Source organism: Protopterus annectens, chromosome 2.part1, assembly GCF_019279795.1.
Source record: "Protopterus annectens isolate FY-2018-M chromosome 2.part1, PAN1.0, whole genome shotgun sequence".
Classification (NCBI taxonomy): Eukaryota; Metazoa; Chordata; order Ceratodontiformes; family Protopteridae; genus Protopterus; species Protopterus annectens.
This window is the reverse complement of record NC_056729.1, coordinates 1,786,593,413-1,786,614,358: the sequence shown is the minus strand read 5'-3', so window position 1 is coordinate 1,786,614,358 and position 20,946 is coordinate 1,786,593,413. Positions and strand designations below refer to the sequence as shown.

Here is a 20,946-nt window from a genome sequence, read left to right as displayed (position 1 = left end):
CCCTTTTCCAGTTTCTTTCCACTGCTGAGTGAGTTTGGTTGCATTACAAATGGTGCCAGGCTTCACTTCTAAAAATGCTTAGAAGATACTTCCAGTTTTGATTCTTTCTACACAGGTGCTGTAAGTATAGCTTGGTGACCTCATTTGCCACTCCATTTTTGGGAGCTTATTTTTTTTTTGGGGGGGGGGGGTAGATTTTTGCTGCACTTTACATACCATTCTTTTACTATTAGGGTGCTTTCACACTTCAGTACCACATTTGGTCTATTGGATTATTTCCCAATTTTTCTCTACTCTTCCCAGTTTGAGCTTTGGCCTTATTTAGCCATCATAATTCATAGTTATGACGTGTGTGGATTGCAGCAAGCAAAATATTTACATAAGTGTGTTTATTGCTTAGGTCTTCTGCTTAAATCTAAATATTGTGAAGTCTTTGCTAACTTTAATGACTAAATTAATGAAGCAGTTTTGCACTTATCAGTGAGAACTTCAAGTTAACTCTAAACCTTGGCAGGCCCCCTCCAGGCCTCTTTAGTTAGCTCAGAAACTATCTTTCTTAAAATTAGGTAAATCTAACAGTTAACCATTAAGGCAATATTTGTGATGTTAATTAAAATTACACCCATGTCTCCTTTTGTAGCAGCAGGAGTCCAGTAAATAGTGATAGAGGCTTCTCCATCTTTGATTTCTGCTGGGACAGTTGTAGTGGTGAGTGAAATGTCAAGATGAGCATCGTCAAGCTTATCTGTTCATATTCTAGTTTGAGAGGCTTTGCTTTCTCCCCCTCCCCTAAGGTGGCTTCTTGCCCTTCCAGTAACTGACTATTCTAAGCTGTCCAGGGCTGTCATAGCACATCATAATATTCAGACTCCAATCCAGACACTCTCCCAGGCCTCTTAAAGGTATGATAGTAGCACTAATGTAGGCGTCTATTTCTCTCTAGTGCTGCTTGGGCGGTAAGAACAATTTGCTTCTACACTACAGGTGGTAATCACCCATCTTTAAGAGCTCACAGTGCCCTTTTTGGGTTCTGGAGTCTCTGTGATGGCCCCTTTGTTATTGAAAGTACCACTGTTTTTGTGACCATTAACAGTTATGTCTCAGGTTTGTCCCATGTTGTGTTTCGGTTGCCCAGTGTTGGCTTACCCTGCACAGGATTGTCTGCCTGTTATGGCATTAGCCACATTCTGGGCTACAATGTTGGCTTCTTCGTGTCCTGTAATGAGCCATCTAACTGTTGTCCAGCTTTCCGGTTCTTCTGAGTTGAATGTGGCATAGTGTCATCTGATGCTGGATAGGAGAGAATGGATGGGGTTGACACAGGGTACCCTCTACAGGCTACTGAGGCTCTGATAGCTTAAGTGTGCCTGAACGCTTTCCCATTGTTTGCTGCATTAGTATTAGGGGGTCAAGTGCAGACCTTGCTACCTTATCTGAAGAAAGATCCTAGGAGAGATGCAGCCATACTGTCTTCAACAGTGGCTCCAGGACATTCAGTCTTATGGTTAACTTCTCCTTAAAGAATACAAGCTTTTTTGTGTGACATCCCAGCACTGGCCCAGTAATCAAGGAGCCTCAATCATCACCAATGGCAACAGTGGGGTATGTACACACTGGGAGGATGACAAGTACACACACTGTAAAGTGCAATTTCCCTTAAGAGTACACAGAGACCACAGTCAGTCTGGGGCTGGTTTCTCCCTCTTTCTCCAGATCCCCAATAAGATTCCCCACTGGCACAGCTATAGGTTTGAGATCTCAGCTGAGTGGCCAGACCAAAACCTCCAGCACCCTCTCTGTCCAACCAGTGCTTCGTGTCCCTGCTCAAGTAGCTAACACACACATACTTTGAGGTTTGATTTACACACACACACACACACACACACACACACACACACACACACACACACACACACACACACACTCACCTGGTAAAGGTTGGCACAGGTTTACTAGGTATGCCCCCTTCTGCCCAGACTATAAGGTAGTTTTCACTGCCACAATCCACTTCATATCAGCTACTTTAAGGCCCTTAGCAAAGGGTGTAATGTTACTATTAATCCAAATGGTAGGTTGACCAAGAGCAAGGCTATTAGGAGTGGCCCTGCGCAGTGTAACAAAATATATATATGCAAGTACTCTGAGAGTTTAAATATGTCTCACAAGTATCAGCCACAAAGATAGGTTTAAATATATTTAATAATAAATAGTAAAATAACAAGAAAATACTCAGTAAATCATCACAGTAACTTCAGAGTTCAAAATCACATAAAATATTTAAAACAACATTGCAGGACAGTCTCAAATAAATACAGAAAACATCTAACTAATCTTTACTATATTCCTTACTGAATCTAAAATAATTACTATACCTAGAAACTTACTATTACAGCAAGGCAAGTCAGATGTGAAGAGTGGGTTTTCCCAGCTGATGCTATCAGGACAAAGACAAATGCAAAATGCTCAGTCAATCTCTCAGAGAGTTCTTAAATTATCAAATATTACTGTTGGGATACTTGCAGCATGACATCACTTTTTGTCACCTGAATTTAGTTCCCAGGCTCAAAAACAATCATTGCTAGAAACTGCCAGCATTTAGCATCTCCCTGTGAAAATACATAGCCTTCAGATGTTTGCAACTGCTGGAAGACTTAAAATAATAAAACACTTACAAAACAATGCAGAAGGGTCCTTAGTTCTAAACATCATGTCTCTTGTTGTACAGAAACTGAAAGATAACATCTCTTTTATTACGCGGTTGTAAAATACTTTAATTTCAAATAATTTTTCTGAAGTTTTGCAAGTTAACCTTATATATGTGCCAGTTCCCACTGTTAAAACATATACATTTACACAGTTACAATAGTTTATATACATTTCTGTTCTAATCCAGCAGGGTACACTGTAGTCAAACCTCTAAGCTCAGTACTGTACAAACCATTTCACACACACTTCTGTACCAGCAGTTTGATATACACATAACATATAGTTCTAATACATTTGTAACACCAGCATATGAATCGTGTTGACATTCACAACTGACATATAATTATTACAAAATTCTAGATAGCTGGGCTGGCAGTATTTCTTTTTGTGACACCTTGTATCTAGGTGGTTCCCCAGAATGACCAAAAAGGTAATCAAAAAGACATAATAAGTAGATTTACTGATAGAGTTTGGGGTGTCCATATTCCTACCTTCATTTTCAAAAGCTCTGAAATGTATTAAAGTTTTACAGATACTGAAATAGAAGGGTAACTGGCTGTTCCAATGTATGTTTTCAGTACAGAAGAGACTGTAGTATGCCTTCAGGACTCACTAAGCATCCTCCTGGGTGAAATCTCTTCTTGTTGGTGCCACTAGAAATGCAACATTTACAGCATCTCCAGTGATGTCTACAAGAGAATGGATTAACTAGGAGGATGCTTAATGAGACACACAGGCCTTCTGCAGTCTTTTCTATAGCGGGAACATGTCCTGAAAGAGCCTGTTACCTTTCTTTCTTGCCCTCAATACAAGGTAGGGATATGGACTCTTCACTACCATCTTCCATCAGGGATCAGTGTAGTGAGCCTTTTTGGTCCAGTTCTGTTTTTCTGGAGAACCTTCTACATCCAAAGAAAAAAAAGCATCTGGCAACTGTATGATGTTTGTGAAATGGAAATTCCTAATCTGTGATCTAGATTCATCTTCAACAAACACTAAATGCTTGAGACTTTTCTGCCTCATTCCTATGCCCAATAGAGAAAACTGTGATACATTTATTTAATGTCTGGCCACAGTTTGCTTTATACTTTTCCATTTCAGTTGATGAGGAAGTTTATGAAGAAATGCAGGTCTCACAGGGCCAGGTTCATTTAGTTGTCCCAATTCTGTTCCAGACAGGTGTGTGTCCAATTTCACAGGAATTTCAAGTGTTAATCCATTGAGCTTCCTATGTTGTGCAGAGAACAAATTAATTGAGGGGAATACCTACTGCATTGTCTAGATGTCTATAGATGACCAAGGCACTGTGTGGACTGGACCAAGCATTTCAGGAAGGATAATCATTGGTTTGCTTCTTAAGCCTTCCAGAAATGATGGCAAAAGGCAACCAAAGTTAATCTCATTGACTAACAAATTACATGTCCTTCATTTACCAGAACCATGGGAAGGAATTTGCCAGTTACCTAAAGTTCATTCTATATGTTTTCTTTACTTCTGCAGCTGTTTCCTGAAACACATTCTTGCAGAGCATCTGCTCAGCTACAACTTGGTCATCACGGAGTATGTTTGTTAAACATTACAAACTGGACATTTGCTTCAGATTTTGCTTTGGGGCAACAGGAATAAAGGGTATGCTTCTGTAAATTAGGCACACAGAATGTTTAACTAGGGAATATGTCCTAGAAGTTAATGAAACATCTATTCTTATCAGACAGATACAAAAGTTACATACTTACACTAATAAAAGATTTGCTTGGAGAATTCAGTCTTCATTAATCTACCTGTCCTCCTTCCCCCAGTTTGACTAAGTGAAGATCTGTTAGCTGACTATATACATTATGATTCTGTTTACTTGTTCAGTAATTGGTGAATGGATAAGAAAGATGCAGGCTATCATGGAAAAGGGAAGTGCAAAGGTAGCCCGGAAAAGTTTTACCCACTGAGCTGAACATATGCAGTGAGCTAAGTTTTAGAGGTTAGTGAAACTGGAATTCTTTAAACAGTGAATTACAGTAAATATTTTTACTTTGTTTGCAGGGTGCTCCTTGCTCACAAAGCATGTCATTTTTTTAGTATTTATTTATTTTACATTTGTTAACCGGGAAAGTCCATCTGGACATGTATCCTTTTTCAGTGGAGGGCCTGGGAGAAAAGCTCCAACATCAAATAGTACAAAGTCTTTAGTACAGAATATAGTTAACAGATATTAAAAAACATTAAGTTGATACATTTTCTAATGCATCAATACATTTTCTAACACAGAGTAGGTAATTATAATAAGACTATTTACAACAGAGATGGTTCCTAGGAGTGAAAAAACAATAGGAATTATAGCAATAACATTTAATACATTCTGAAGGGCTGTACTTAATTTCAGTATGTAGAGTTTTCAAACAAAGATATGTTAGTGCGATCGAACATTGGCAGTAGATAGAGAATAAGTTTGATATAAGAATTAGTAAGGTGTTTGTTGAGTGGGTTCACTGTTTGAGGGGATGGTGTAGTACAGGAGGTTTGGAGGGAGTTTAGTAGGTCTAACCTGGGCTGTGGCAGGAGCAGAGCCACGATTTTGTAAGGTGGGTTTTTAGGAGCTCTTTAAACTGTTTAGATGAGGAAGTGTTCATAAGTAGGTTGGGCAGAGAGTTCCAAAATTTGGAGATGTAGTTGGAGAAGAGGCATTCACCCGTTGAGTTTTTTACTTTGGTGACTTGGAGGAGTAGTTTGTTGTTTGAGCAAAAGGATCTGGATGCAGAGTATGGTTGGATAATGTCCTTAAGGGCTGAGTTTTTTTCTGGATGGTGGATGATAGGAAGCATTAGTGGCAAATTTGGAGATTTTGTTATAGAAGGTTTCAAGCTTGGCAAGGTCGGCTTTACGGAGGTTTGTAAGGATAGGGGATGCGTATAAGAATGTTGATAGCAGGTGTGTTCTAGCAATTGTAATTTTTTATTGTTAGTTAGAAATTGCTTATTCCTATAAAGGAGACCAAGTTTTTTGTGAACTTTTTAATGGATTGGTCTATGTGGAGGTCAGAGTTCAGGTTATTGTCAGTAATAACACCTAGACGTTTGGTATGGGGGGGGGTAGGAGTGATTGTGGTTTTGTTCTTAGAGAAGATACGAAAGGTTGTGGAAGAGGAAGGATTTCTGGTGGGGTTTAATTTTATTGGGATTTAATATAAATTGGAAGTTTGTTAACCATGTTTCAACAGACAGGAAGGTGTCTTGGGTGATAGATTGCAGGTCATCAAGGGAGGAAGCAGAGCAGATCAGAGTGGAGTCATCAGCATATTGAATGATCTTGGCATGGGGAGTGGCAAATAGTGAGAAAAGTAGGGGTCCAAGGATGGAGCCTTGGGGTAACCCTAAGGTAACTGGTAGGGGGGGTGAGAGGGACTCTTGCCAACGGACGGTTTGATGACGATCTGTTAAGTAGCTTTGGAACCATGCTATAGCTGTGTTGCTGAGGTTGTGGGAGGAGAGGACGTTTATGAGTTTGGGATGATTGACCATGTTAAATGCTTTTGACAGGTCCAGGAATACAGCTGTTACAAATTGGGAGTTGTTTCTGAGCTGATTAATTGTGTTTGTGAAGGATAGAAGAGCTGCTGTTATGCTATGGGTAGGGCGAAAGCAATGATGAGTGTGGGATAGGAGGCTGTATGATAATAGATAATGTTAAGTTGTCAATCTCGCCTTCGTTCTTGCTGGTTGGGATCAGAGCTGATCCTCGGCTCCAACTCGGCCATCTTCTATAGCTCGAGAGCTGTTTACTGGCTCGAGGCTACCCCTTATCCCATGATGCCTAGCGCTAGCTGCCCAGATCTTGTTTGCCGCTTCAGCTGCGAGGTTCCTGGATACTGGCTCAGGCTTGTATAACTTCGTTATTAGCTTATTGTCATAAGAATAACCTTTTTTTTTTCTATTCTTGTAGCGTTAACTAGTATATTTAATTTTTTAGTTAGTTAGAGCTGTTCAGTGTTGTTGTTCCTTTTCCTTTAGAGCTCGTTTAAATTAGAAAGTTCTCCCCTCCCCTCTCCCTCCCTTTTAGTAGGTAACCATTTAAGTTAGAGGTTTCCTACTTAAAATAAAAAAAAAAAAAAAAAAAAAAAAAATGTTATAGATATCTCTTTGCTTTGTAGTATATTTGTTGTCTTTTATGGTAGTGTTAGTGCTAGCATTATTAGTTTAGCCCTTCATTAACATAGTCACATTAGTAGTGATTTATAGCTTTGTGTGTTTTTTGACTATTTTTGGATTATGTCTAAAGAATCCAAGGTTTTGGGATTCAAGAAGTGTGACTCATGCTGTCAGAAAATGTCTCTGACAGATGGGCACACTTCTTGCGTCTACTGCTTAGGCGCAGTACACCTGCAGGACTCTTGTTCTGTATGCCATGCATTCAGCCCAAGAGTTTTGCAGGAATGCAGAAACAAACTTATATTGAGGGGCCTTCTTAAGCCCCAGGATTCACCAGCCAAGGCTCAGCCGGTGAAGTCTCCTAAACCAGCCAAATCGTCGGCTCCCAGCTTGAAGCCATCTTTGGCCTAAGACTTGTCTACTTCTTCGGTTCCGGCTGGAACCGAAGAGACTGCTCTCTCGTCAGCTCCACTAGTACCCTCGGAGCCATCAAGGACTCACAAGAGACTGAGGTCCCCTTCATTGGAGTCTGTACACCCGGCTCCTCGGTCTCCCCTCTTACAAAGTGACAGTAGTCATAGATCTTCCCACTCTTCTCGGTCCTCTAGGCTTTCGTCCCATGATGTAGAGAGAGTGGTCAGTAGGTTGTTGAAATCGCAGGCACTGGCCAAAATGTTGTCCAGCCCTCCTCAACAGGTGTCAGCTCCATCTGTTTCTATCGATATTCCTCCTCCGACTCCATTGAGCTTGGAGCCGGAGTTTATTGGGGTCCGAGTCATGGAACCGTTGGCTCCGATAACAATTTCTCCTTCGGATCCATTGTCGGCTCCAATCCCTTTGATGGTACCTTCCCTCGAGGGATCTGGGTGCCAAAACTCCCTCGTTGGCTCCAAGGGGGCGAGTGGTATCGGACCCTTGTCCAACCCCATTCTCCCTCTCGGAGCGTCAGCGCAGGTGAGCTCGGCTCCTACATCGGCCTCGGAGCCATATCCCTTGGTGCAGAGGAGGATTCTGGTTTCCTCGGAGTTGGAGCCTTCTCTGCATTGTGGCAGGGATGCCTTCGATGTCATGAGGAGTGTGCTGGTCTCTGAGCCAGCTCCACCCTCAGCCCCACTAGCTCCATCCCCTGTGGTGCCTGTGTCAACCTCTGTCACTCCTCCAGACCCCAAGCATGGGGAACTAATGCTCCAGGTCACCCCATTGGGTGTTTCCTCTTCTTCCGAGGCCTCTCCTGATTATTCAGAGGAGTCCCCTCGGAAGAGAAGTGCAAGAGGAAGCACATTGACTCCCCTGAGTCTGTCACTTTGGATATGGATTTGGATGAGTCAGAAGGGTCCCCGAGATCTCCCTCTGAAGATGTTTCCTTCTCAGACATCCTAGAAATACTTAAGCAGAGGGGGAACTGGAATACCCTAGCCCCTACCGAGGATGAATCCGTATTCCTGGATGCGCTCGGTTGCCGACCCTCCACCTTCTGGGTTTCTCCACCCTTCGATCCACTAATGTCCGTGGTGGCTCAAAGGGCTTGGTCAGTCCCAGATACAGTGGAACCAACCCCAAGGAGACCAGGCAAATTTATTACTGCTCCCCCTGACAAGCAGTTCCTTACTAAGGGTATTCCCTTGGATGCCATGGTGGTAGCAGCAGCCACTAAAAAGGAGTTAGCGGAAACTTCTTCCTCTGTCCATCCTCCTAACAAGGAGTCTAGGACCATGGACAGATATGGGAAGCGAATGTTTGCTTCAGTGACCTTTACCATGAGGTCACTGAATTACTTATGCCATTTCACCAGGCTTTAGAGGGATCTCCTGAAAGAGCTCGGAGATACCCTATAGGATCCATCAGCTGAAGGGGCTCAGGCTAAAGTGGCCTCTCAGATGGCAACCCTTAACTCAGTAGTTAACTCCTCCATGAGGCTCATTTCCTATGTAGCTGAGGGGGCAAGTAGAGCCACAGGCACAGGTGTGACACTTTGGAGACATGCATGGATGCGGCTGTGTAATTTTGCAAAACCCTTCAGAGCATCATTCACCAACACCCCCTTTGACGGTTCCTTTCTTTTTGGACCACAGGTGAAAGACACTCTTACTAGGTGTGAGCAGGGAGGCAAGACTCTCTCTGCTGTAGGAGTCCATTTTTCCACCCCCTCTAGACCATACCCCAAGGGTCAGAAGAGTGGAAAGATGTGGTTTCAGAAATCCCAGGGATCTTTGCCTGACACCCATAGTGATTTTTCCTCCAGGGGCAGAGGAGGAAATAACAATAATAACAGATGCCGCCTTCATGGCAGAGGGGGTCCGCAGAACCAGGACAGTAGAGAATCTTTCTCTGACAAGCCCTTCCAACAACCCTGAGGGGTTGCCCGACTGTCCGTCTCTGGAGGCAGTCGGGGGAAGACTTTCATTGTACCCAAACGCCTGGCTAAACATAATGCAAGACAAATGGGTACATTCTATAATATCCGGAGGTTACAGAATCCCATTCGTTCAGCCCCCTTTACCGTCATGCAAGTCCCTCCCAGATGTTCCACCCAATCTGAGGGACCAAGCAGTTATAGAAGTTTCAAAACTGCTAGGAAAAAGAGTCATCCAGGAAGTCCCAGCAGACCAACGTGGATCCGGAACTTACTCAAGGTTCTTTTTGGTACAAAAAAAGACAGGGGACTGGATAACTATTTTGGATCTCAGCAGACTGAACAAGTCTGTTCAAAGAACAATTTTTCAGATGGTCACGCTACAGTCCACTCTACCCTTTTTGCATCAGGACAATTAGATGTGCTCTATAGATCTCCAGGAAGCGTACTATCACATAAAAATGGACAAATGCTCCAGGAGGTTCCTTCACTTCTGGCTGGGAGCCTGTCATTACCAGTTCAGAGCTCTGCCCTTTGGTCTCACCACAGCCCCCAGGGTGTTCACCAAATGTATGGCAGTGGTCACGGCTCACCTGAGATGTTAAGGATTCCAGGTGTTTCCATATCTTGACGACTGGCTCCTTACTGCTACTACCAGGCATCAACTCCTTCAAGCCAGGGACTATACAATTTCAATTTGCTGCCAACTAGGCATCACCATAAATTTCAAAAAATCTGCCTTGTTGCCCTGTCAGCCTATTACTTATATAGGAGCAGACTTAAATACAAGAAGCATGTTTGCAAAGCTACCTTCGGACAGGGTATCCACAATTCGCCAGCAGGTTCAGGTCCTCATGCAATGCAAAAGGGTACAAGTCAGGTACGTCCTTCAAACTCTAGGTTCTATGGCAGCAGCAATTCTACTGATGCCCCTGGCCCGCTTTCACATGAAAATCCTGCAGTGGCTTCTATTCACACAGTGGTCCTACCAACAGCTCCCCATGTCTCACATGATCATGATTGCAGAAGCATGCAAAAGGCACTTTTCCTGGTGGATGGTCTCCCCACTAGTGTCTCAGGGCAGACCCTTCATTAAGCCCCCTCCAGTTGCCACAGTGACCACAGATGCGTCCCTGATAGGGTGGGGGGGGGCATTATCAGGGCAGGACAGTCCAAGGCACTTGGCAGCCTCACTAGTACCATCTGCACATAAATGTCCTAGAAATGAGAGCCATGCTCTTAGCGTTGCAAGCTCTTCAGGACTCTCTCCCTTCTGGGACCATTGCAGTTCAAACGGACAACATGTCAGTGGTGTGATACATCAACAAGCAGGGCGGGACCAGGTCCTACCCCCTATGTCGAGAAGTGCTCAGACTCTGGCAGTGGGCGATTTCCTCCCAACAATTTCTGATTGCGACGCACATCCCAGGGAGGTCCAACGTCATAGCGTACAGGCTCAGCCGAGCTATTCTCATGCCTCATGAATGGTCTCTGAATCAGGTAGTTGCGGATCTGATCTTCCGCAAATGGGGACAGCCTTGCTGCGACCTTTTTGCCACCCCCTTCAACAGCAAATGCAGCAACTATTTCTCCCTTCTTCTGCTTCCTGGTCACTCTCCCAGAGACGCTCTGGTCTACGATTGTCCTCAGGGACTTCTTTATGCATTTCCTCCATTTCCCCCGATACCAAAACTCATAAAGAAAGCAATGTTGTTGGGTTGCAGAATGATCCTCATTGCCCCCTACTGGCCTCGACAGATATGGTTCTCATTCCTGCACCATTACCTTCTCGAGCAGCCATGGACTCTGGACCCGATTCCAGACCTACTGATTCATCAATCAGGCGAGCCTCATCATTCCCTTCAAAGACTCCAGCTCACAGCTTGGTTGCTCCACTTCCAGCCTTAGCCAGGCTTCCCAGCATTTCCCCGGCTGTTCGCGACATTATTATCTCCTCCCATAAGTCTGCCACTAGAAGGACTAATGCCAGCAAATGGAAATGTTTTTCTTGTTGGGCAGAGGATAGGAACATAGACCCTTTCACAGCCCCTAGCCATGAAATCTTGGAATTCCAAACAGAACTCTTTCATTTGGGGTCCGCTTCTGCTACAATCAGGGTTCAATTAGCGGCCATTTCAAATTTTCATGTTGGTTTTTCTAAAGCAAACATTATGTCTCATAGGCTATGTAAAGCTTTTCTAAGAGGGGCTACTCTCCTTAGGCCCCCAGTGAGAGATCCCCCTCCTCCTTGGGACCTTAATTTGGTACTAACCTCATTAATTATGCCCCCTTTTGAACCAGCAGCATCCTGCTCCATGAAGTTTCTATCTTGGAAAACTCTCTTTCTGGTAGCTATAACATCAGCCAGACGTGTCTCTGAACTTCAGGCACTATGCGTCCGTCCTCCATACTTAGTATTCCATAAGGACAGGGTTCTTATGAGGACTAATCCTTCTTTCCTTCCAAAAGTCTGCTCAGAAAATAATTTGAATCAGTCTATTGACCTACCTGTGTTTTTTCCTAGCCATACCAACAAGGCAGAATACAAGTTACTCAATTAGATGTCCTTAGACAATTGCGTTTCTACCTGCATAGGACGAAGGAGATTAGGAAGTCTGACCAACTGTTCCTTTCCTATGCTCAGGGCAAACAAGGTCTCCCAGTTTCCAAAGTGACCTTATCCAGGTGGTTTTCTCACATCATTACCTTTATCTATCAACTAAGGAACAAAGACTTATCAATCAAACCGAAAGGTCATTCTACTAGGGCCTTCACCACCTCTGTAGCCTTCCAGTCTAGGTTGCCCATGGATTGTATCTGTGCAGCTGCTACATGGGCAAATCCTCATACCTTTATTTCTTATTACAAGCTGGATATGGTCTCTAGGAGCAGAGCTGACTTTGGTTCCGCTGTTCTGAAGAATCTGTTCCAGTGACAGGATTGTAGGTGCTAGGGATGGTGTCCCAACCAGCAAGAACGAAGGCGAGATTGACAACTTAACATAAAGAAGTTATGTACCTACCATAATGTTTCATGTTAGTTATCTTCATCTCGCCTTCCTTCTTGCATCCCCCCTCCATCCCCCTGTCCTTTTGGACCGAGAGGAGTTCAGGTTTCACTGGCTGAGTGTTCTCTGGTTTGTTTCTTCTACTGACTTAGACAGTAGGACAGGTATGCTTAACCCTTTGTTTAGAGGGGTTTCTTTCTATAGCTATGTCTGGGGTTTGCTATTCCAAATGAGATCTGGGTAGCTAGCGCTAGGCATCATGGGATAAGGGGTAGCCTCGAGCCAGTAAACAGCTCTCAAGCTATAGAAGATGGCCGAGTCGGAGCCGAGGATTGGCTCTGATCCCAACCAGCAAGAAGGAGGGCGAGATGAAGACAATTAACATGGAACGTTATGGTAGGTACATAACTTCTTTTTCCATGAGTTGTGTGTGTAAGACTCTTTCTAGGATTTTAGATGGGGGGAGAGTATGGCAATGGGACAGAGGTAAGATGTGTGATATTTTCCAAATGGTGGAAACATATGTCTCTGTGATGGATCTATTTATAAGTATGGTTATTGGGTAGGGGATGGCTTCTGATGCTAGTTTTAGATAATCTGCAGGGAGGGTATCAGCAGCTAAAGTAGTTGGTTTTAGTTTTCTTAGTAGTTTTTGATGTAGTGTGTCAGAACTAGTTTTATTTTGTGGGTCAGAACTGGTTTTATTTTGAAGAGGTTATTGCAATTTTGTGGGGGGGTATTGGGATTTTTTTCTTGGAGGGTTAGGTGTAGTGTGATCCAGATTGTTTGCTAGGGATTGAATGGATTCTGTAAAGTAGCTGTTGAACTTGGTGGCCATGCTTTCACAGTTGTTAGATGTTTTTGGTGTGGGTGTGGTATTTTTACCTGGTTGTAATAGGTTGTTTACAGCTGCAGAGAGTTTTTGTGGGTTATTTGGATGTTTGATTTGGATGTTGTGGTAGTAGTTGGATTTGTCTATCTTAATTAATTTCTTTACTTTGTTTCTTAGTTCTAGGAAAAGTTGTTTATTGGTGCTGGTTTTGTTCTTATCGAACTGTAACCAGGCCTTGTCCCTGTCTTTGAGTACTACTCTAGTTTCTTTAGTTAACCAGGGTGCGTAATTGGATTTTACTGTAATATTTCTGGTGGGGGTGTGGGTATTGAGAATCTCTAGGAAGGTATTGTTGAAGGAGAGTACCAAAGTATACAACTCTTCCCACTCAGAAACACATAAAGAACTGCAAGTGACAAAATTATAAGCATATTATCAAAAACATGGGGCCATGTGAATCCTCTTTCTTTAATTGTGCCAGCAGTATATTGATCATATAGCCTAGTTTCCTGTGTACTACACAGCTTCAAAATCATGTGTGATGATGTGATTTGGAAATTTGTGTGAAATGGTAAACCAAGCCTGGAGAGAGGACCTTACCTTCAAAACAGGTGCAGTTATTTGAAAAATTATATTATGAGGGGTAAATCAAGCTTGAATATATGTATGTATGTCCAGAATAAGTGCGTTTGAGAATAAGAGATCTGTTTGTCACAGTTGGGGCATTATTGCCTTGTTTTCACTGGCCAGCAATGGCAGCATCTGAATTTGTACTTTTCTACTGTCTGTGGGCATGGTCAGTATATGTTTTTGCATGACTGTCTCTACATTTTATTAGTAACTGATTAGACTGTTGTTTTAAAATGTTTTGTTAAAAGGAGGGTCTGAGTAAGTTGGTTTTGTTAATACTGTTTTTAAGATGAGATGACAATTGCCTTTCATTCACTGATTTTAATAGTTTGCGATAGCTCAAACATGAAACTTAATCTCCACATGTTCTTCACTGCATGACCTTTATTTAACATTGTTTCATTGGTAAGTGGACTGGTTCTTGCTCCCTTTTGAGCCATGACCCAGGCCACTTGGTAAATACAGTAAACAGTGGAAATACAGTATTTAAGCAGTGACCTAATTATTTCTATGGAGAAATGTGTGGCTAGGCAATTTCCCCTATCATACCTCTTGACTTTTAGGGTTAGACTGTATGAGGTACTCAGGCATTAAGGATCATTGCTGTAGTACAATTCTGTACATATGAGAACTAGCTTCATGCGGCCTTATGATGTCCACTCAATTCAGATCCTGTATACCAGCTCAAAAAATAATTTCCTTAGTTAAACTCATTTGCCCACCCAATGGTTCTGACAGAGTACTTTGTAGGGACATTTTAAAATCTGCAAACTCATTCTACTCCCAAAACATATGCTTCCAGTTAACTCTTTCTTTTCAGTCACACCTTCAACATTTGCCATCTACCTGAGGAAAAATTCTTTGGAGTCCTTACTTGTGGTATAAAAATATCTATGCTGACACTTCGAAGCAAAAATCCTAAATCTTCTAGACTTTGTTGCATATTTGGGAGTCATACACAATGTTCTGCTATTGTTTCCTTGTGATTTACGTATCCAATCTGTCTTCCCAAAATTCTAACATCCTCTGATTGATTCCTATAATTATCATGCAATATTTTATATGGCCTACTAATGATCCTTTTTTTAATGGCAACTTCTGTTCTAGATTCAACTAAACACTCTACCAGAGCAGGTCTTTCACTAAGGATTCTCTTATCCCTTTCTCTTTGTCTATACTCTGATATCAATCTTTGATAGGAAAGTCAGTCTGTAGCCTGCAGTCCAACTGTCTTCTTGGCTTCTTCTCATTCTATTACCTTTCCCTCTCTATTTTCTCCCAATATCTTGGTTCATTTTCCAGTTTTCTCCAGAAAATTTCAGTCCCCTTTTGCCTATTCTCTGTACCCCTATTACAGTCATCTCTATCGGCAGACTCTCCTTTCTCCATTCTTGTGTTGGCTTAGTTCTTAGAATACTTTCTGCTACTTTATGAATAAAATATTCTGTATGGTTGTTGTTGTCTTCCTTAAGGAACTGTATTCAAATCCCACTATCTCCTTATTTCTTGAACCCCTCCCCCTGCCCCATTTCACCATCATCCCTTTCCACTTTGTGTCTTAACTGTGTAGCTCTAAAATATCCCATTCAAATCAGATAATCCTAAACCACCTTGTTCTACTGGAAAGATCATCTTATCCCACTTTACCTTTACCCTCTTCCCCTCCCAGATAAAATCTTTTAAATCTGTATTAATTAGTGTGCACAACTTCTTCTCTGGATGGATAAAAATATGGCTACCCTGTATATAAAACTAAAGAGGCCAAAAACATTACACTGCTTGTATCAACACATACTTCCTGTTTTGTTTAGTCTCTTTCCAGATAACCTTAGCTGCCATAACAGAATCCTTTTTAACCCATACTCCTAAATAATTTATTTTATTGTGGTCCCATAAATATGGGTATTGCTGAACCAGTTCATGTGCGAGTTCGTAGTTTACAGCTATAGCCTTTGTTTTGTCTTCATTAATTTTATATCCACAACACTTAGATGTAATTTTCTGGTTTTAACAGGTACAAAATGATATTGTCAGCAAATAATAGAACCAGTGCAACACACTAAGCTCCTTGGAGTGACCATCGACAGCAAACTTAGATTTGACAAACACCTACCCATAACTATCAAAAAGGTACACCCCAAGCTTGGCTGACTCTATAGAGTCAAGCCTTTCCTAACTGACTTCAGAAATGCCATATCCAGAACTCATCTACTTTCCACCCTGCTATATGCCTCACCATTATTCACAAAGGTATTCGTTAGGAGGGTGGCCTAATGGTTAAGGTGTTTGCCTTACAAACACAAAGTGCAGGGTCTGAGTCTCACAAGGGATATTGGCTAGGCTTAAAATGGCTCACAAGGGCAGTTAGCCTAGTACTAACCTATGAACAAACCTCAGCAAAAATGATTTAAACAAACTGAGTCCTGTTATAACAAAACAGCAAGAGTTGCTTCAAACCTTCCATATAGATCTCACCATTGCACTGCACTATACCAACTAAAATGGCTTGAACTTCCTAATCTTCTTACCTTTAACCAATTAATTTTCACTCATATCATCTTCCACCAACCAAACATCTGCCCTGCTCTAAAACATCTTCATCATGCATTTTCTGTGTATTTCTGCAAAAAAAAAACAAAAAAACAAAAAAATAATCCTTGTATTCCTGCCTTTCTCGACTAGTTTAGACCAGTATACAGGCATTGCTGTATTCTGGGCTGTGGTGTAGTTCCTGTGTTGTCCATTACCTTACTTGGATAGAAGGAAGTTTCTTTGCTCACCAGTGGGAGTGGGGAGCCTTGAGCAGCCTACCTGTCCTTGGGGGAAGTGACCTCAGCACAAGAAGCTGTTAGTAATTGGTTGTTTGGGACCATTCCTAGCTCTTTTGTAGTTCACTGCTTAAAATCCGCATTTGCACGGCTTTGTGCAATCGTGCGCATAGCGCAGCGCCGGTTAAACTTGGTTAAATTTTTTTCTGGCTCCGCCAAGTCTGCTCTTCAATTTTTCCCTTAGAACTGTTCTACTTGCAATCTAAACAGCCTATACTCTATCTGAAAAGCTCAGCACTTGCTCCTAAAGCATTTTGTATAAAGGTAAAGCACTCTTAAACAAACGAAAGTACTTCATTCACCTAAATTCTGTTGAGTACCCATTTCCCTATAGGTCCTTTCTGACTCAGTTGCACAGCAATCTTTTTCACTATTTCTAGCATGTCGAAGGGTCAATTGCTAGCGTCCTCTCCTGTTCAGCTGGTGAATCTGGGAATCTTGAGGCAATGTTACAATTGCCTCATGTACACAGACAACCCTCTCCTCCTCCCAACAAATACAAATATATGAGAGATGCAACTATATAGCCAAACTGGAGGCTGAGCTCTCTCAATTCAGTACTGGCAAGACCAGTCAGGAGGAGAAGGTAACCACGCACACCACAAACCCAGTCTCACATAGAACTATCACAACTGCAAACCAAACACATAAACACACAAAACATACTGGAGGCACTGATTAAAAATCTACCAAAACAACAGAGGCCTCCAAAGCAGACACCCAAGCAACCGCCACCTCAAGACATAGCACATGCAACACATAGTTCACAAAGTCAGTGTGCTAAACAGTCACAGCCCTTAAGGCCAAACAACATGCCAGACACACTTGTAATAGGTGACTCCATAGTCAGGCACACTGACGTCCCGCTCACCAGACTGAACAAGGAGAGGGTCACATTAAGCTGCCTGTCGGGAGCTAGAATCCGCCACATAACGCAAGCACTCAGGTCACTCCACAGCAAGTACAAGTATGACTCAGTCATTGTACATGCCGGTGTGAACGACCTGAGACGTACCTCCCTGGACTACATGAAAAGAGACATAGAGGAGCTCTCTGATTATGTAGCCCAGGCCGGTATGACCCTGACCCTGAGCAGCATCTTACCCTCACCAAGAATGATGCCACAGCACAAAGACAAAATGATCAGTTTTAACAATTGGCTTAATTACTGGTGTCATTCTAAGGGGATCCAGTGTCTGTCTGCTTGGGATGACTTGCTTGACAAGCCACGCTGCTTTGCAAGGGATGGCTTGCACCTGTCACCCCTGGGCTTCCGGATATTGGCCAAGGCTCTTGCCATCCCCATAGTGCCTTTTTTAGGCAAGGCTCAAATGACAAACCTACCTCCCTAGAAAACACAAGTGGAAAAAAACTAAGGGTAATGCTGCTCAATGCCAGAAGTCTAAACCTCAAGATGCATGCCCTCAAAGCCCTCCTCAGTATGGAGAACATCGATGTCTGTGCAGTGACTGAAACCTGGTTCAAGGCTCCTGAGAGCACCCCAGCACTATCAGGTTTTACCTCATATCATGCTTTCCGGCCCCAAAACTTGGACCGAACCACAAAAGGAGGGGGAGTATCCATTTTCATCAAAGATACCCACACCTCCAGGTTAGTGGCAACGCACGAAACATCGGAGACTATCCAGGTGCAACTAACCATAGGCAAAACTGCCTTACAGTTTGTAGTATGCTACAGACCACTCTCTCAAACTCAGGAACCCCACATAGCCTTCCTGAAGACACTGGAGAGTATGAATGTCTCTCCAAATACCATCATTTTGGGAGACTTCAACTACCCAAACGTAGACTGGGAACATTACTCAAGCCCCAACACCCTAGCCCAAAGGTTCCTAGAATTCATAAACTCAAATGCAATGGAGCAACTAGTCACCATTCCCACAAGAGGAGACAATATACTAGACCTGATCATCACAAACATGGGGACAAAATGCTCCACACCGGAAGTACATCCCTCTTTGGTAAGATCAGACTATAAATTAATCTCACTGGAAATCCACATCCCGCCCCCACCCCCTGCACAAAAGACCACAGTGAAGAACTTCTCAAAAGCAAACTTCACACTTCTTAAGACTGAAGTGGTATCTTTCAAGGCCCCTGGGTCAGTGGAAACCACAACCCACACTGCTGAATCTTTTGCAAATGCCTTCTATGGGCACCTTCAAGAATGCATGGATCATGCAATTCCAAATAAAACCAAGACCCATTCCCCCAAAGGCAGGCGCCCAGTCTGGTGGACCCCAGCCATAAACAAGCTTTACAACAGGAGGAGGAAGCTACTACATGACAGAGCAAAATCCCTAAAAGGGAAGACATCTCTGATCAGTACTAGCAAAAAACTACGATCACTCATAAAATCATCCAAGGCCAACTTTGAGAAAAAAATCGCAAAAGACACAAAAGACAATCACAAGGCCTTCTTTAGCTATGTTAGAAACCTGGGTGGAAACTCCCAGATATGCTCAGAGTTAGTCCAAAATGACACAAAATACACTGAACCCACTGACATTGCCAACATTCTGGCAGACAGGTTCAGTGCAAATTTCTCCTCCCCCCCCCCAAAGGAGAAATAACCATCCCAGCAGAGTGTAGCCTCCCTAACATCTCAGATGCCCAGGTGAGAGCCGCCCTCTCTAAAGCTAAAAACACAGCATCAATGAGACCGGATGGTGTCCCGGGCTGTGTGCTACATGAACTCCAAGAGGAACTAAACCCACACATAAGGCTGCTGTTTAATCTTAGCCTTACTACAGGATACGTACCCAAAGAGTGGCGTACGGCAACAGTGGTCCCATTTCACAAAGGCGGTGCTTCTACGGACCCTGGAAATTACTGCCCCATAAGCTTGACGAGCCTGGTCTGCAAAGCTATGGAGAGGATCATTATGGAACTCATAAACAAAGATATTGGGGACCTACAGACATTGGATCCTACCCAATTTGGCTTTGTCAAGGGCAGATCCTGCCTTTTGAACTTGGTCAACTTTTTTGAAACAGTCACTAAGGCCATTGATGAGGGCAAGGCAGTTCACACAGCCTACCTTGACCTTGCAAAAGCCTTTGACACAATACCCCACTCGGACATCATAGACAAACTCACCAGCTTAAATATAAACTCATATGTCACAAGATGGGTTGCAAACTGGCTCAAGGACAGAACCCATAGGGTCAGAGTTGCTGGAGCTATGTCAGACTCTAAGCCAGTCACAAGCGGTGTCCCACAGGGCTCAGTCCTGGGACCCCTCTTGTTCGGCATTTATTTTTCCGAGGTACAGGCAAACATAGGAGGATTGTAGCTGACAAAGTTCGCAGATGACTGCAAACTGGGCGCCATAATTGATACTCCAGCGGACACAAACATCCTTCAGAGAGGCCTCATAGAAATGGATAATTGGTGCCAGAGCCATGGCCTTAAGCTGAACGCCAAAAAATGTATAGTCATACCCTTTGGGAAAAACAAGGTACTGACAAATTACCACATAGGCGGTAATCCATTAAGTACGGAAGAGGTAATCAGGGACCTAGGGACCCAGGTTGACAGTAACCTCTCATTTGACACTCACATTGCCAAAGTGGTTAGGAAGACCTTCTATATTGCCCACCTTATCATGAAGGGTTTCACATCTAGATCAAGAGAGGTCATTGTGCCCCTGTATTCTTCTCTTATCAGGCCAATGATTGAGTACAATGCCCCATTTGGGATGTATCTCATCCGACACCTGCAGCAGTTGGAAAGACCCCAAAAGTTCCTCACCAAGAGGATAAAGGGTCTTAAACATATGTCATATGCTGCCCGACTGAAAAAACTCCAGCTCTATTCAGTCGCATACTGCCTACTCAGAGGTGATCTGTGCCTGACATACAAGGCCATGTCCAATCCCGAATTAATGGACATGCTCCACCTTAGAAAATCCAAATCCATCAGAGCCACGAGAACAAGTGACTTAAACCTCAACACAGAAATAAATAGAATGTGCTGGAGGGACAGATTCATAACCCAGAGGCTCCCTACACTCTGGAACAGAATCCCAGTCCATGTTAGGCAGAGCCCCTCACTGACTCTATTCAAGAGAAATCTCGACGAGTGGATGGGAGATCGTAGGTTTACCCCAGGGGTCATCTCTGTGTCACTACTAGACAGAGGCATAGTAAACTAAACCCTAAAAGGGCGTAGTATTCTCATCCTAAGGGGTGGTGTAAGCCACATACACTCTGGCTAGGCTTATAAATGCCCTAGGGCAGATAGCCTAGTACAAACCTATGAACCTATGAATCTCATCCAGCCCTACTTCAGCTGTAGATTCCTAAGCTCTTCCAACAAAATCCTACTAAAAATAACTAAATCCAATAATAGCTACGGGGATTCCCTATTCTCCAAACAAGTATCCAAATCCTGGATTCCATACCCCAAACAATACTCAATAACATCAAC

At 43.1% G+C, this 20,946-nt stretch overlaps 1 protein-coding gene across 1 annotated transcript in view; it reads right to left on the bottom strand.

Annotated features, from left to right (window-relative positions):
- Positions 1–20,946, bottom strand: part of MASP2 (MBL associated serine protease 2) — a 900,261-nt gene that overhangs the window by 50,138 nt on the left and 829,177 nt on the right. The window lies entirely within an intron of this gene.